Below are 13,478 nucleotides of genomic sequence, written 5' to 3' on the forward strand. Positions count from 1 at the left end.
CGTCGTCTTGTCTGATGCACTCACTCAACCAAGCGTTCTAACCACAACCTCGCCCCTCCCCACCCCCCAACCATTCCAATTTCTGTAGGCGGGAATTATTTTTAATGATATTCTAATTGGCCGCTTTGTGATGTCACAAAGCCTGGAAAACAAACGCTGTAGTCCAAACGAGCCGTTTGCTGTAGTTCTTGAAAATGGATTTAAAAACGAAATATCTTTATTATAAATAAATATCTAAATTATATTTACATATAAATGACTTTGAGATTTGTAACTTTCTAGATCTTTTATATGCCCAAACATACACACTACACACTGACTAAAATTAAAAAAGTGAAAGCATAATAGGACCCATTTAAATAAAGGTTGCTTGCAATGACAAGAAACATGGTTTATGAATGAATGGCTACCAAGACCATGAAAAAATTTCAAGCAGCATTTAGAAACCAAATTTGATTCTTAATTATTAAAATCACATGGTAGACCTTTACCTCTGTGCCTCTTTTAATTTTATATCACACAAACAAATGACTCTTTCAGCCAATTATTTTAAGTGAATCAAAAACATACATGCAACCGGTGTAGCTCGACTCCCAAAACAAATTATCCTTATGAGCTGGTTCTTTTAATGAATAGAGTGAAAAAGCATAATAGGACCCCTTTAAATCAAATTCATCAATTAAACTGGAATGAAAAAGACTTTCTTAATGCCTCGGTGCATGACCCTGGTGCAAACGAAGGCCGTGTGTGTTTTGGGACAGGACCGGTGTGATATATAAGCTCCTGACATTACATGCATGTCATCTGTCATATTGAGAGCATTAGCTGTTTCTCCATGACCGTTAGCATGTTCAGCTGATGTGTGTGCTGTAGGTTTAAAGCTGAGTCAAACGTATGGAAACGGCATCAGATACAGAGTTATCTAACCCTTCACGCATTCACTGAGTGCACTTCGTGGTGTTTCTGACGTGCTTCTACAGCCGCCCCGTCGAGAGATTCATGAACGAACTGATTTTATGAGCAAATTCATGAAGGAAAGCTCAGGATTCGGGAGCAGCAGGATTAATGGTGAGGGTTTTGTGAGACGCGGTGCCAGCGGCTGAAAGGAACATCGTGTAGTCAGCGTCTTACGTCCAGAACTGTGATGTAGCCTCCGCTGCTGGAAACATACATTAATGAGCTACAAAAGCACAATAAACACACAATCACCCTGAATTATGATCAGCAGACTAATACAATAAGCTCGGAACACTCCTGTTTTATTGCACACTGCGGAAAGTGCATAAAATCAGCTGAAATTCATATAACTCTCATTTTTAACTACGGAAGCAAAATTACATACAATATTGTCTGGTTTTGGTTAAAATAAGAAAAAAATGCCGATGGGGTCAGAAAAATAATCTTGTTTTCCCTTATTTTTCTGAGCACTTTGGCAGATATTTGTTCATGTTTTAAGCATAAACTTGCATCATTTTTATACATTCTTAAAGAAAACAAGACTTAATATTTTAAATAATTTTCCTTCTCATTTAGGAAAAGTGTAGATGTTTTTATTGGAAAACAGCACAAATGCTGAGAAATAAAATCATGTTTTGCAGTGTGTAGCTTGTTTTAATTTTTGGAAAACTCGTACTGGTCTACATTTTACATTTTTATGTGTGTGAAAATTAGTGCTTGTGCAAAACCCTTGTCAAGTCCAGTGTTATTTTAGTATCTTCGTTCTACTATTATAGTTTTTGTAAAGTATTTAATTTTTAGTTTTAGTTTATTTAGTTTTAGTAGGCCTACTAGTGTAGCACTTAAAGGAAATGAAAATGAGATGTTGCCTTCACTGAAAAAAAGTAGAGGTGAAACAGTTTTCACTCAAAAATTGCTAGTAAATTTCACTAATAATTACAAAGAAATGGCAAGTAACACACACTTGAAGTTAAGGCACATATATCCGCATAGCACACATAAAAGTTATATACACCTGACCTAGGAATGATAAAGAAACATGCATGAGTGAGAAAATAAAGAGATATTAAGCGCAATAAGCAGTGAAGAACTCATTGTGTTCTCTTTTGCATCTTATTGCGCTTGAATGGTCAAATACGCACACAATAATGCACGTTGTGTGGAGTATTCATTTAAACACAGTCGGTTATGTGTTAAATGAATGTAAACCAAATGTGTTTCAGTATATTGGATCCGTGCAGTCGGTCTTAAAGTGACAGCAGCCTAATATACTGTACCTGCTGCTGTCTGTCATTAAAGGTCTACTAAAAGGCTAAAGTGGAGAGAACAAGGACGCAAGACTCTTTAGGAAGTTTTATTCGTCCATCTTCCTATTCTTTTCTCCTCTTCTTATCGCTAGGAAAGAAATGAAGACTTGCATCTCTTCGCTTGTTGCCCTTCGACTGAAAATTACAACCAAAAGCCGCACAATGTGGCATATTTATTTTCTGAGTTGTGTTGAAAAATAAAAATAGCAACAGATAGCGCCAGTAGCTCACAGAGTGCAACCATTTGACATCATAGAAATATATATAGGCCCCCTATAGTCCAAAATATGTATAAAACGATTTTTTAAATAACGTAAATCTTTCAAGGGTTTTCGACTACATATTTCAGTAAGAGACATCATTTACGTTATATTAAGCCATACAAGTCTTAATACATTTAATGTCAATATTACACAACAAAAGAGAGAAAAACCACTCATTGCTCTTGACTGAATCACTGTTGAGTCTTTAATAAGAATCAATTCATATTTGATTCATACACTATGCAGCGTTCTACACAATTTATTATTTAATTTCTGTAGTATTTCTTACTGCGTGTTAAATAAACTCACTGTAGCTGAAAAACGTTTATTGAAAAAAAACGTTGATTTAATTTGTACTTTTGTTCTGTGTTTGTAATTTGATTCTTTGTTCTTATTTTTATAACAAAAATAAAATTAAATAAAAATAGCTATATCGTACGAAGCCCCGCACATGACATGCAAGAAAAAATTAATAAATCGTGCACGATTTACTCATTCGTTCCCTCGATGTACTAAAACGTGCACACGATTACTATTTCATTCCCTCGATTTGCTAATTCGTGTGCACAATTTACTAATTCGTTCTTTCGATTTATAAATCGTGTGCACGATTTAGCCTACTATTTTTTTCCTGCATGCCATGTGCGGGGCTCCGTAATATCGGAATATATATCGTTATTGCAAAAAAATGTCTCATACTGTGAAATAAGATTTTGGTGATATTACACACCCGAAATATACGTGGAATTTTGAGAAAGAATGAAATAGTATTTTCTTGTAAAGTATAGACCAATATTCAACAATTTTTATTTACAGTGTTGACAAGTAGCTGAAATAAGATTTTAATTTAATTTAATTTAATTTATTTTATTTTATTTTATTTTATTTCTGGTGATGTTTATTTCATGTAATGAAAGTTTTTTTTTTATGGTTTTAGTTTAAGTTAACAATAATAACCCAGTTTTGACTTGATTGTGGGTCACTTCTCCGTCGGAGAGTCTCTGTGATGATCTGGTCTCTCCTTCACTGTGTGTCTGTGGGGTTTTTCACCTGTTTTCTGGTCCAGCAGGTGAAACTTATGAGCATTGGCACTGGAAACAGCGATGCTTCACCTGACAAACACTACTTAAAACAAAAGCTCGTGCTGCACACGTTTGGTGTTCAGCGTTTTGGATCACAGGTTTCTTTGAGTGTTTTTAAACTCACTGAGAATGACAGACAGTTGACTTTTTAAAACAGGACATAATTGAGAGTCTGCAGAACGAAAACAATGAAAACAAGCATGAACGTCTTCCAAATGGCAGCGGTTTCATCTCTCCATCGCTTCCTCAGCGCTTCACCAGAGTCTGTTCAGAGTTAAACTCCATGTAACGTTCGTGCGTCTGCATCAGCGATGGCTTCCAGATGTTCCTCACACGAGGATACACGAGGATCCTCACGCCGCCGCTTCCTCTCAGCGTCTGCGAGAGCGTAATGATGTGTTTGTGAGATTTCACATGCTCACGTGATCTTCTGAGGTCAGAGGAGAAAGTGTTTGCTTTTAGGAGAGTTTGGTTGAAGTCAGTTGGCAGAAACCGCAAATGAAGGCGAAGCTCAAGCGGACTAAAACAATATTGTGTTTCCACGTTTCCTGCGATTAGAGAGCGAGTGTGTGACGACTGCAGTGACAACACACACACAATCCTCATTACACACAGTCAAACCAATCACCAAAACTGTTATCTATGAATAGAATTATCAAATAATATTTCATAACAGCCTGCATTCTAAAAAAATAGCTGATTTGCAAACTGTTTATTTTATTTAAAGTTATGTTTTTTAATGTTTTAGTTAACGACAATAACAACATTCAGAGTCTGTCTTGACAAACCTTAATTTTTACAGTTAAAAATGACAATTGTGTGAATTTTTTCGAATTTCAATTGATTTAAAATTCAACTTCCTTATTGAATTGCGATTCTGCATCCTATTCTACAACCTTAAATCAAAATACATCAGTTAAATTGGAATAAAAGATTCTTTATTACTGCACAGTGAAACTCATAAAAAAACATGAAAAAAACTAAAAATGTATTAAGTGAATAATTTTTATTATTTGTTAATAGATTTATCAAATAATATACTATAATATAATATATAGGCAAATAATATCACAGCCTTACAAATTAAATTGCATGTAAAATACATAATGTAAAATACAAATTATAAAAAATACAATTATAATTTACAGTGTATATTATATATATACATAATTTACATAAAACATTTTTAATTAATATAATAAAATGACTAACACAAAAGTTTCAGTTTTAATGACAGAAATATTAAAGATATATACTTTAAATTAAAATCTGCAAAAGAGTGGAAAATTATGTTCACATACTCTTATTTAATGTCAAATAACTTTTTTTCACAAAATCTATCATATAGTAAAACACCCACAAATGCAGCAGAAAATTTGACTCATGCTTGCATTTTCTTCTGTCAGTTTCCATAATTCTGACCTTGAAATCAGGATTAGGCATCAAATAATGTCATACGTGTGAAAATGGACTGAGAATTGATCAAACCCTTCTGCTTATTAAAGGAAAATACAAGACTTCTTCACCACACAAATAATAAAAAATGCAATGAAATGCATCGTATTTTGTAATAAAGTGTGACGTGCTCCAGAAAAACATATACTATTTTTGGAATCAGCTGCTCACAATTAGTAAGAAACTCAGCAAATGTGATGCAGAGCGATGTTATTCTACTTAGTGAATTAATTTATAGGAAGTGAATGTTGTCGTGCATCCAAAGTAAAGCTCTATGGTTTGTAAAATTACACTTTCATGATTCTAAATATGACCACTAGTTGCTGGTTTACTTTTCTCTGTATTCACTGGTTCTTTTTTTGGTTGTGGAAAGCAGATATATTGTTGGATGCTCACGGATCGACACCCACACGCTGGCATCGCAGACGACCACAAAGCAAGTGATTGTGCCGGAGGAAGAGTGCTGATGAGCTGAACTCCAGCGTAATGACAGAGCAAAGACATGCAGAGTAAACACTGCCGCTGCCCGAGCTTCATTTAGATCTGCAGCGCCGCAAATTAAGGGTTCCTCTGGAGCTCGACTGACGCTTGTGCTGCTGGCGAACGCTTGAGGTCCAGCCGTGTTTGTCAGCTCGACAGATATGCATTGTTAGTGTTCGTTCCACACCCGTGAGTCAGGAAACCACATGTGATCATTTGCATTCACATGCATGTGTGCCAATAAAATGGCAAGTAACAGTAAATTAAACAGATTTTTTAAAGTAGAAAACCGAAATAATATTTCGGCTGCATGGTTATAATTTTATCTCTAATAGTATCGATCTTGGAATTAAAGTAGTTTATAAAGTCATTACTGCTGTGCTGTTGGGAAATCTCTGCGTCTGTTGATACTTTATTTTTCGTTAATTTAGCCACTGTAAAGTGTTTGTTTTCTTCTAAAAGAGACGAAAAGTATGCAGATTTAGCAGTTTTTAGAGCTTTTCTATAAGTCGAAGTACTTTCCCTCCATGCAATACGAAATACCTCTAAATTTGTTTTCCTCCAGCTGTGCTCCATTTTCCGGGCTGCTCTCTTTAGGGTTCGAGTGTGCTCGTTATACCACGGTGTCAGACTGTTTTCCTTAATCTTCCTTAAGCATAAAGGAGCAACCGTATCTAAAATGCTAGAAAAGAGAGAGTCAATAGTTCCAGTTACACCATCAAGTTTTAAAAAATAAACGTTTTTCAGCTACAGTGGGTTTATTTAACACGCAGTAAGAAATACTACAGAAATTAAATAATAAATTGTGAAAAACGATGCATAGTCTCTGTATGAATCAAATAATCATTTTCACATAGGAGTTTAGAAATTAGAAGAAACTGAAATGGAAGTTTTTGAAGTTTCATAATTGTTGAATTTTGCAACATTGTTATTTTCCTCTGTTTCTTTAAATCTGCTTTAATCAATCAAAGCGCCACTGAAATGATTGTGACTTGACTAATTATAGCTGTTAGTTACTTTAAAGGATAAATAGTTTCTAATTTTGATTAAATTGAGTTTTATCTACACAGTGTATTTGCATTATATTAAAGATAAACTCAAATTATTCATATATATGTATAATATTTTGTCATTTTTCATCTCAAGCTAAAAATAAGTTGTAGCAATTTCTTCTGATTTTAGGCACTTTGTTTAGTGCATAATACATGTTACAAAATGACAGTGTACAGATGTTTTCACAAACAAATCGTGATTTATCAACAACTTTTGTAGTAAAATTTATTCTAAATTTAGAAAAAATGCAAGAACAGCTGAAAGCACTGATACGCAAAAAATCACACACTGTGGGTTTCATTATAAATGTGTCAAGAGGAAATATATAAAGGAGTAAGAAAAGGTGTTATATCTGGAGCTGCGAGATGTTCTGTGTTTGTCAGTTGCTGCTGAGAGGTTTGTGATCTGCTCTGTGTTTATTAGGTTTGATCAGGTTTTGCGTTCGGTCTTTAGAGAGCGTCATGTGTTTGCTGAGAGTGACCAGCAGAACTTCCTTATATGGAGATGTTTGGGCGTGTCTTATGCAAATGACTAAACTCACTCATTTAGAATCCTACAGATTCATTAACATCAGAACAAGGTTAAGAACAAATGAATTAGGTGGAAGTTCTCTTGTACGTATATAAATATGAATAATCCACACCATTATTATGAGAATGAGACCCATTATCTTTTTGATGAACTCAAATTAAGTTCTCAGTACTCGTAAGTGTTGGTTTTAAACTTTAAATGGTTTAATGTAGGGCTGGGCGATACAGCCAAACATATTCATCACTATATTTTTTCCATATTATACGATATTGATATTTGCCAGGATATTCATTTACCATTAATGGGGAAGGAAATACCTGCCGGTGTCCTGCAGAGTTTAGCTCCAACCCTAATTAAACACACCTGAAGCAGCTAATTAAGCTCTTACTAGGCATACTAGAAACTTCCAGACAGGTGTGTTGAGGCAAGGAAGAATTCATGTACATAACTTGTTAATTCACCGCTAAACTCCACAGAGTACCTACCTTTTAATTCAGGGCCCCATTAAATTTGTTTTATTCTTTCCCTAAATTGTGTATTTTCCATTTTATTTTTCCTTATTTTTCTTTTAATGGATTTTTCTGGATGTTTTATGATTTAATAAAAATGTATCATCAAAAATGGTGTTTAATGAAATGAATTTAAACTTTAACAATGGAAATATATCAGTTACTTCGCAACAAAACATTGCAGTTTTATTTATTAAATTATACATTTTTTTGTCAAGTAAGACAAGTACACAGCAGAACTGTATAAATTAAAACATGGATGAAAAAATATATTGGCTGCATGATATTCATTAATATTATTATTATTACTTTCATAAATGCATTTTATACAATAGTAATATATTTCTGTCATAATTTCTTAAAGTTAAACCCGGGTTGTTATAGTTAATAAAAACTAAAGCCATAAAAATCTTTTTTGGTACTTGAAATAAAATAAATATTAAAATAAAATAAAATAAAATATTAAAAGCTATTTATTTCAGCTACTTTCCAAGGCAACATTTCTCATTTATTTTAACTGGATGTACTAAAATAACTAAAAAAAAAAAAAAAAATTATAAAAACTACATAGATATATTTTAAAATAACAATAATTAATAAAAATGACAAAAACACAACAAAATTACTAAAAATTGAACTAAAACTGACATGAAAGCAGAAAATATAAAAATGAAATCTAATTATAAATCTAAATATAAAAAACGATAATAGTATCTCAGTGATACTAAACGTTTATTTTGTCTGTGTGTCGTGAAGATCTGTGAGTTTCAGTGTGTCTGATACAATGAGAAGCTGCTGAAGTGACTCTCAGAGCAGCTCTAGTGCACTTTGAAGGGTCTGAAGCAGAACGTGTGCTGACTTCAGCAGAATGAGACGAACGCTCGGCTGAAGGACGTCCTGCAGAAGCTCAAGGGTTTCCTGGGGAATTCCCCGTTTGACCCTCGACCTTCAAGCTGTTTAACTGGAGCCTGCTTGGGTTTTTCTCCTCCTAACAACCTTGAATTCCTGACGAGACTCCCCCTCGTTTCCCTCCTCCTCCACACCGAACAATGGCTCATTCTCCAGCCGGATGGCTCCGTCTCGACCTGCGGCTTGGCAGAAGCAGAGGCCTCCGATTACAACCACACGAGCTGCTCCCATCAACAGCAGTTAGCCGTGATGAAAACACAACCACAGAGAGGACTGAAGCAGCAGTTCACGCAAATCAAACTCAAATCATTCATTTCCAAACCTGTCTGATGCTTAGTGTGAAGAAAGCAGAGAATGAGCTTCTGTTCTCAATGCAATGCAAGTCTATACGCAAGTTTATCCTGTCAAGCACACAAAAAAAATCACTGTTATGTATTATGTAGCCATAAAAGTGAGCTATAAATGAGACATTTCAATGATTCACTGATAATCTTCTCCTCCTGCAGATAATGAAAGTGTACAATTAGCAGCAGAACAATTTATCATGTTTTACATGTCTATCTCTGCACCTGCATCTTTATAATTAACGTGTAGCCATGTTTGTGTCACAGTTTGCTTCTCTGTGAAATAAGACTTTTCAAAAGTATTTAGGCATACATTTAAGATTTATGTATTTAATGTGCATGCAAAATTGTTGCATGTAAAGTTTCCATGCATTTGGATCACACAGTATTAACAAACTAATAAACCAAATTTGATGCATATTTGTCAGTCATGCATAAACAGGCCAGATTGTAATATATAATAATATATATTGAAATATATAATATATAACCGGGATTATATACTATTTATCAATAAATCCAGTTTATTAAAATCTCATTCATTTATCTCACTCGTTCCACAGCTAGCTGTATTTTAACCATCTTCATACTTTTAAACTGAATAAATGTAATTTTCATAGCGAAGAGATTTATGCTGTTGGAATAAATGCATTTTGAAAATATGATTATTTAAATAGAATCAAATAGCTAATAATAAAATATGCCATTTTGTTAGTTTTAAAATTGTTTATTTCTAAATATATATAAATAAAAGCTAATAAAATAATAATAATAATAATAAAATATAGCTAATAAAAACTAATTTAAAATATTGATAAATACTATAATATTATATAAGTAATTCTTACATAACACTGGTGTGTTCAGCACATTATTTTGTGTATCAAATGTCTAAATAATACCTACAGTATATTTAAACATCATATTTTAACCATGCTCATACTTTTATAATTGAATAAATGTAATTGTTTTCACAATAAACAGATTCATGCTGATTCTAAGCAATTTGAATAAATGCATTTTGAATTTAAATAAAACCAAATAGATGCAAACAGTTAGTAATAAACTATGCCATCATTTACTGAGTGCAGAAATCTGACCTGTTTGATTGATGTATGGCTGACAAATATGCATCACATTAGGTTTATTCGTTTATGTGTTAAACTGTGTAATCTGAATGCATGGAAAATGAATATGTAATTCAAATACATCAATCTTAAATATGTAGATTGTTAGGGTGTTAGATTTCCAAAGTCAGACTTCAAATGGAGTTCTATTGCATTTTCCCTATCTGACGAGAAACTGACAGTTTTGCAGTTCTTTTCCTCTCCGACTGCCGAAACGCTGCAAATCCTGTGTTTATCTTCATTTCTACAAACGGCTTTCCTCTGCTGCGAGTGATGCATCATGGGAAACCCCGAATGATGATTTAATGTGTGAAAGATTTCATGGCCTGATGGGCTGTTTAGTTCAGATTCGCCCTGAAAACCGCAGCGCTGCATTACGGACCTTGAATGATCGTGTTTAATGCAAGCGAAGCAGATTCTGAGAGAACTTTGGCTCCAGAGGAGATGCTAATGGGCCGAATCGGGCCCTGAAACACCTTGAGAAATAATAACCACCGGTGACCGGTTGCTAGGGTGTTCTAGGGTGGTTGATGCAGTGTTGTTAGGCGGTTGTTTGGGTCTTCTAGGTAGTTGCTATGTGGGTGTTGCTAGGCCGTTGCTAGGATGTTCTAGGTGGTTGATATGTGGTTGGTAGGGTGTTCTGAGTGGTTGCGATGCAATTGCTAGGGTATTATAGGGTGCTTGCTAGGTTGGTTGTTGTTATGTGGGTGTTCCTAGGTGGTTGCTTGAGTGTTCTAGGTGGTTGCTAGGATACACTGGGTGGTTACTAGGCAGTTGCTAGGGTGTTATAGGTGGTTGCTAGGCGATTGCTTTGTGGTTGCTATGGTACTCTGGGTGGTTGCTAGACATTTGTTAGGGTGCTATGAGTGGCTGCTAGAGTGTTCTGGGTGGTTGCTGTGGTACTCTGGATGGATTTTATGAGTGGTTGCTAGGTGGTTGCTGGGGTGTTACTAGGGTACGCTGGGTGGTTACTAAGTAGTTGTTAGAGTGTTATAGGTGGTTGCTATGGCGTTTTGGTTGTTTACTAAGGTGTTCGAGGTGGTTGCTAGGCGATTTCTATGTGGTTGCTATGGTACTCAGGTTGATTGCTAGGTGGTAGTCTCGCGTAGCCAGACCTTCAGACTGACGGGAGAAGGTCTGGGCACCTTGGCCACTTTGAATAGCAAGGCCCGCTCAAGAGGCCATATGACTGACAGGTAAAGCAACCAATCACTTTTTGTTTTGTGCCGCATCATGTTTAGGGGCATGGAAATGTCCCCACAATAACAGACTGGTGTGTAAATCTCTTGGACTTATTAAAGATTCTATGCTGCAAACTTTATATACGCATAGCCAGACCTTCAGACTGACGGGAGAAGGTCTGGGCACCTTGGCCACTTTGAATAGCAAGGCCCGCGGTCAAGAGGCCATATGACTGACAGGTAAAGCAACCAATCTCTTTTCGTTTTGTGCCGCATCATGTTTAGGGGCATGGAAATGTCCCCACAATAACAGACTGGTGTGTAAATCTCTTGGACTTATTAAAGATTCTATGCTGCAAACTTTATATAGCCTATTTCTGATACTTTTGAAAATCCAGTGTTTAGTTGATCCTGATAAGTACTCATCGTCACAGTTGTAAACACATGACGACTTTCTTCTAACATGAAGGGGTTTGGCGTCACGGCATATTTGTTTCCAGGCGGAACGTTAAAGAATGCGACTCACACGTCTCCCGGAAATCCTGTATAATTTATCCGATGACGACTTCCAAACTCCTGAAGTGTTTCCAATTTGTGTGCCGTATGCAGCAGACGTTCAGCCAACGGTCCGTGGACAAGACGACTGAGGCTGAGACTAGCTAGGCGGTTGCTAGGGTACTCTGGGTGGTTACTAGGCAGTTACTGGCGTGTTGCAAGGGTACTCTCGGTAGTTGCTAGGCGGTTGCTAGGGTACTCTGGGTGGTTACTAGGCAGTTACTGGCGTGTTGCAAGGGTACTCTCGGTAGTTGCTAGGCGGTTGCTAGGGTACTCTGGGTGGTTACTAGGCAGTTACTGGCGTGTTGCAAGGGTACTCTCGGTAGTTGCTAGGCGGTTGCTAGGGTGTTACAATGGAGCTGCTAGAGTATTCTGTATTGTTTTTGTGTCAGCAGTGACCAAGCGCTTTTTGGTTGATATTAGAGTGATAGCAGAGCTCTTTGTGTAACAGAACGATGCGCAGTCGTCCAGTTCAACTCATATTGTACACCGGCTGAGGTTACTGACAGGACGGAGAGGGGCGTTTCACTCCTGTTTCACACAAACACACAAACGGATCGTGATGAAGCCCAGAAAACCTCATATTTCACTCCCCAATCACAGACAAGAAATTGCATTTTGCATAAAGAAAGTGAAGCCTATTTTATGAGGATTACGAATGCAATAAATCTGAATGATGCTCAAATAAAGTTGTTTGTGCAGAATATGCCTTTTGATTTGTGCGATGAAATATGACACGTGGCATTTCTCTGTGAGTTTGCATGCGTGTGTAAATGGGATGCAGTGCTGCTTTAGATCATCGTGTGTTTGATTGAGCTGCAGCTGTTTGTGGCGAGTTCACGTCATTATTGCACATGTGTGTAAACTCTCTCTCGAGCTCCCGCAGAGCTCAAAAATCAGTCTGTGATCCATCAGAACCATGAGATGAGCGGGAATCAGTGTTTGACATAGTGTGTGTTTGTGTGTGTGTGATTAGCAGCACTAGTACATGCTTGACTTAAAGTTAGTGCTGTGCTGAAACCTCTAGCGTTAAGCATTAAAGGAATAGTTCAACTAAAAATTAAGCTTTGCTGAGAATGTTTTCACCCTCAGGTCATGCAAGATTAGGATGAGTTTGTTTCTTCATCAGGTTTGGAGAAATGTAGCATTGCATCAGTGTCTCAGCAATGGATGCTCTGCAGTGAATGGGTGCCGTCAGAATGAGAGTCCAAACAGCTGATAAAAACATCACAATAATCCACAGCACTCCTATTTATTTTATTTGTTTGTGTGTTTGTTTTTAATATTTAATTCAAATCTTTCATTATACTACAGTAGATATTTTCCTAGTGACTGAATATTTTTTTTGAAGGCTATATATTCATTTGTATATTTATTTATTTTTCGGTAGTTTCTTATTTTTTAAATATTGTAATCAAAATTTTCATTATACTGTAGTAGATATTTTTTTCAATGACTGATCTTTTTATGGAGACTATTATTCATTTATACTGTATATTCATTTTCAATATTTATTTATTTATTTGTTTTATATTTTATGCAAATCTTTCATTATACTATTATAGATATTTTTCTAGTGACCAATCATTTTATGGATGCTATATATTTATTTATATATATATTTGTTTTTCAATCAATCAATCAATCAATAAATAAATAACTATATATATATATATATATATATATATATATATAATTATTGTAATGAAAATATATAACATTTAT

This window comes from Sinocyclocheilus anshuiensis, unplaced genomic scaffold (genome assembly GCF_001515605.1).
Source record: "Sinocyclocheilus anshuiensis isolate Anshui unplaced genomic scaffold, SAMN03320099.WGS_v1.1 scaffold1067, whole genome shotgun sequence".
NCBI classification, from domain to species: domain Eukaryota; kingdom Metazoa; phylum Chordata; class Actinopteri; order Cypriniformes; family Cyprinidae; genus Sinocyclocheilus; species Sinocyclocheilus anshuiensis.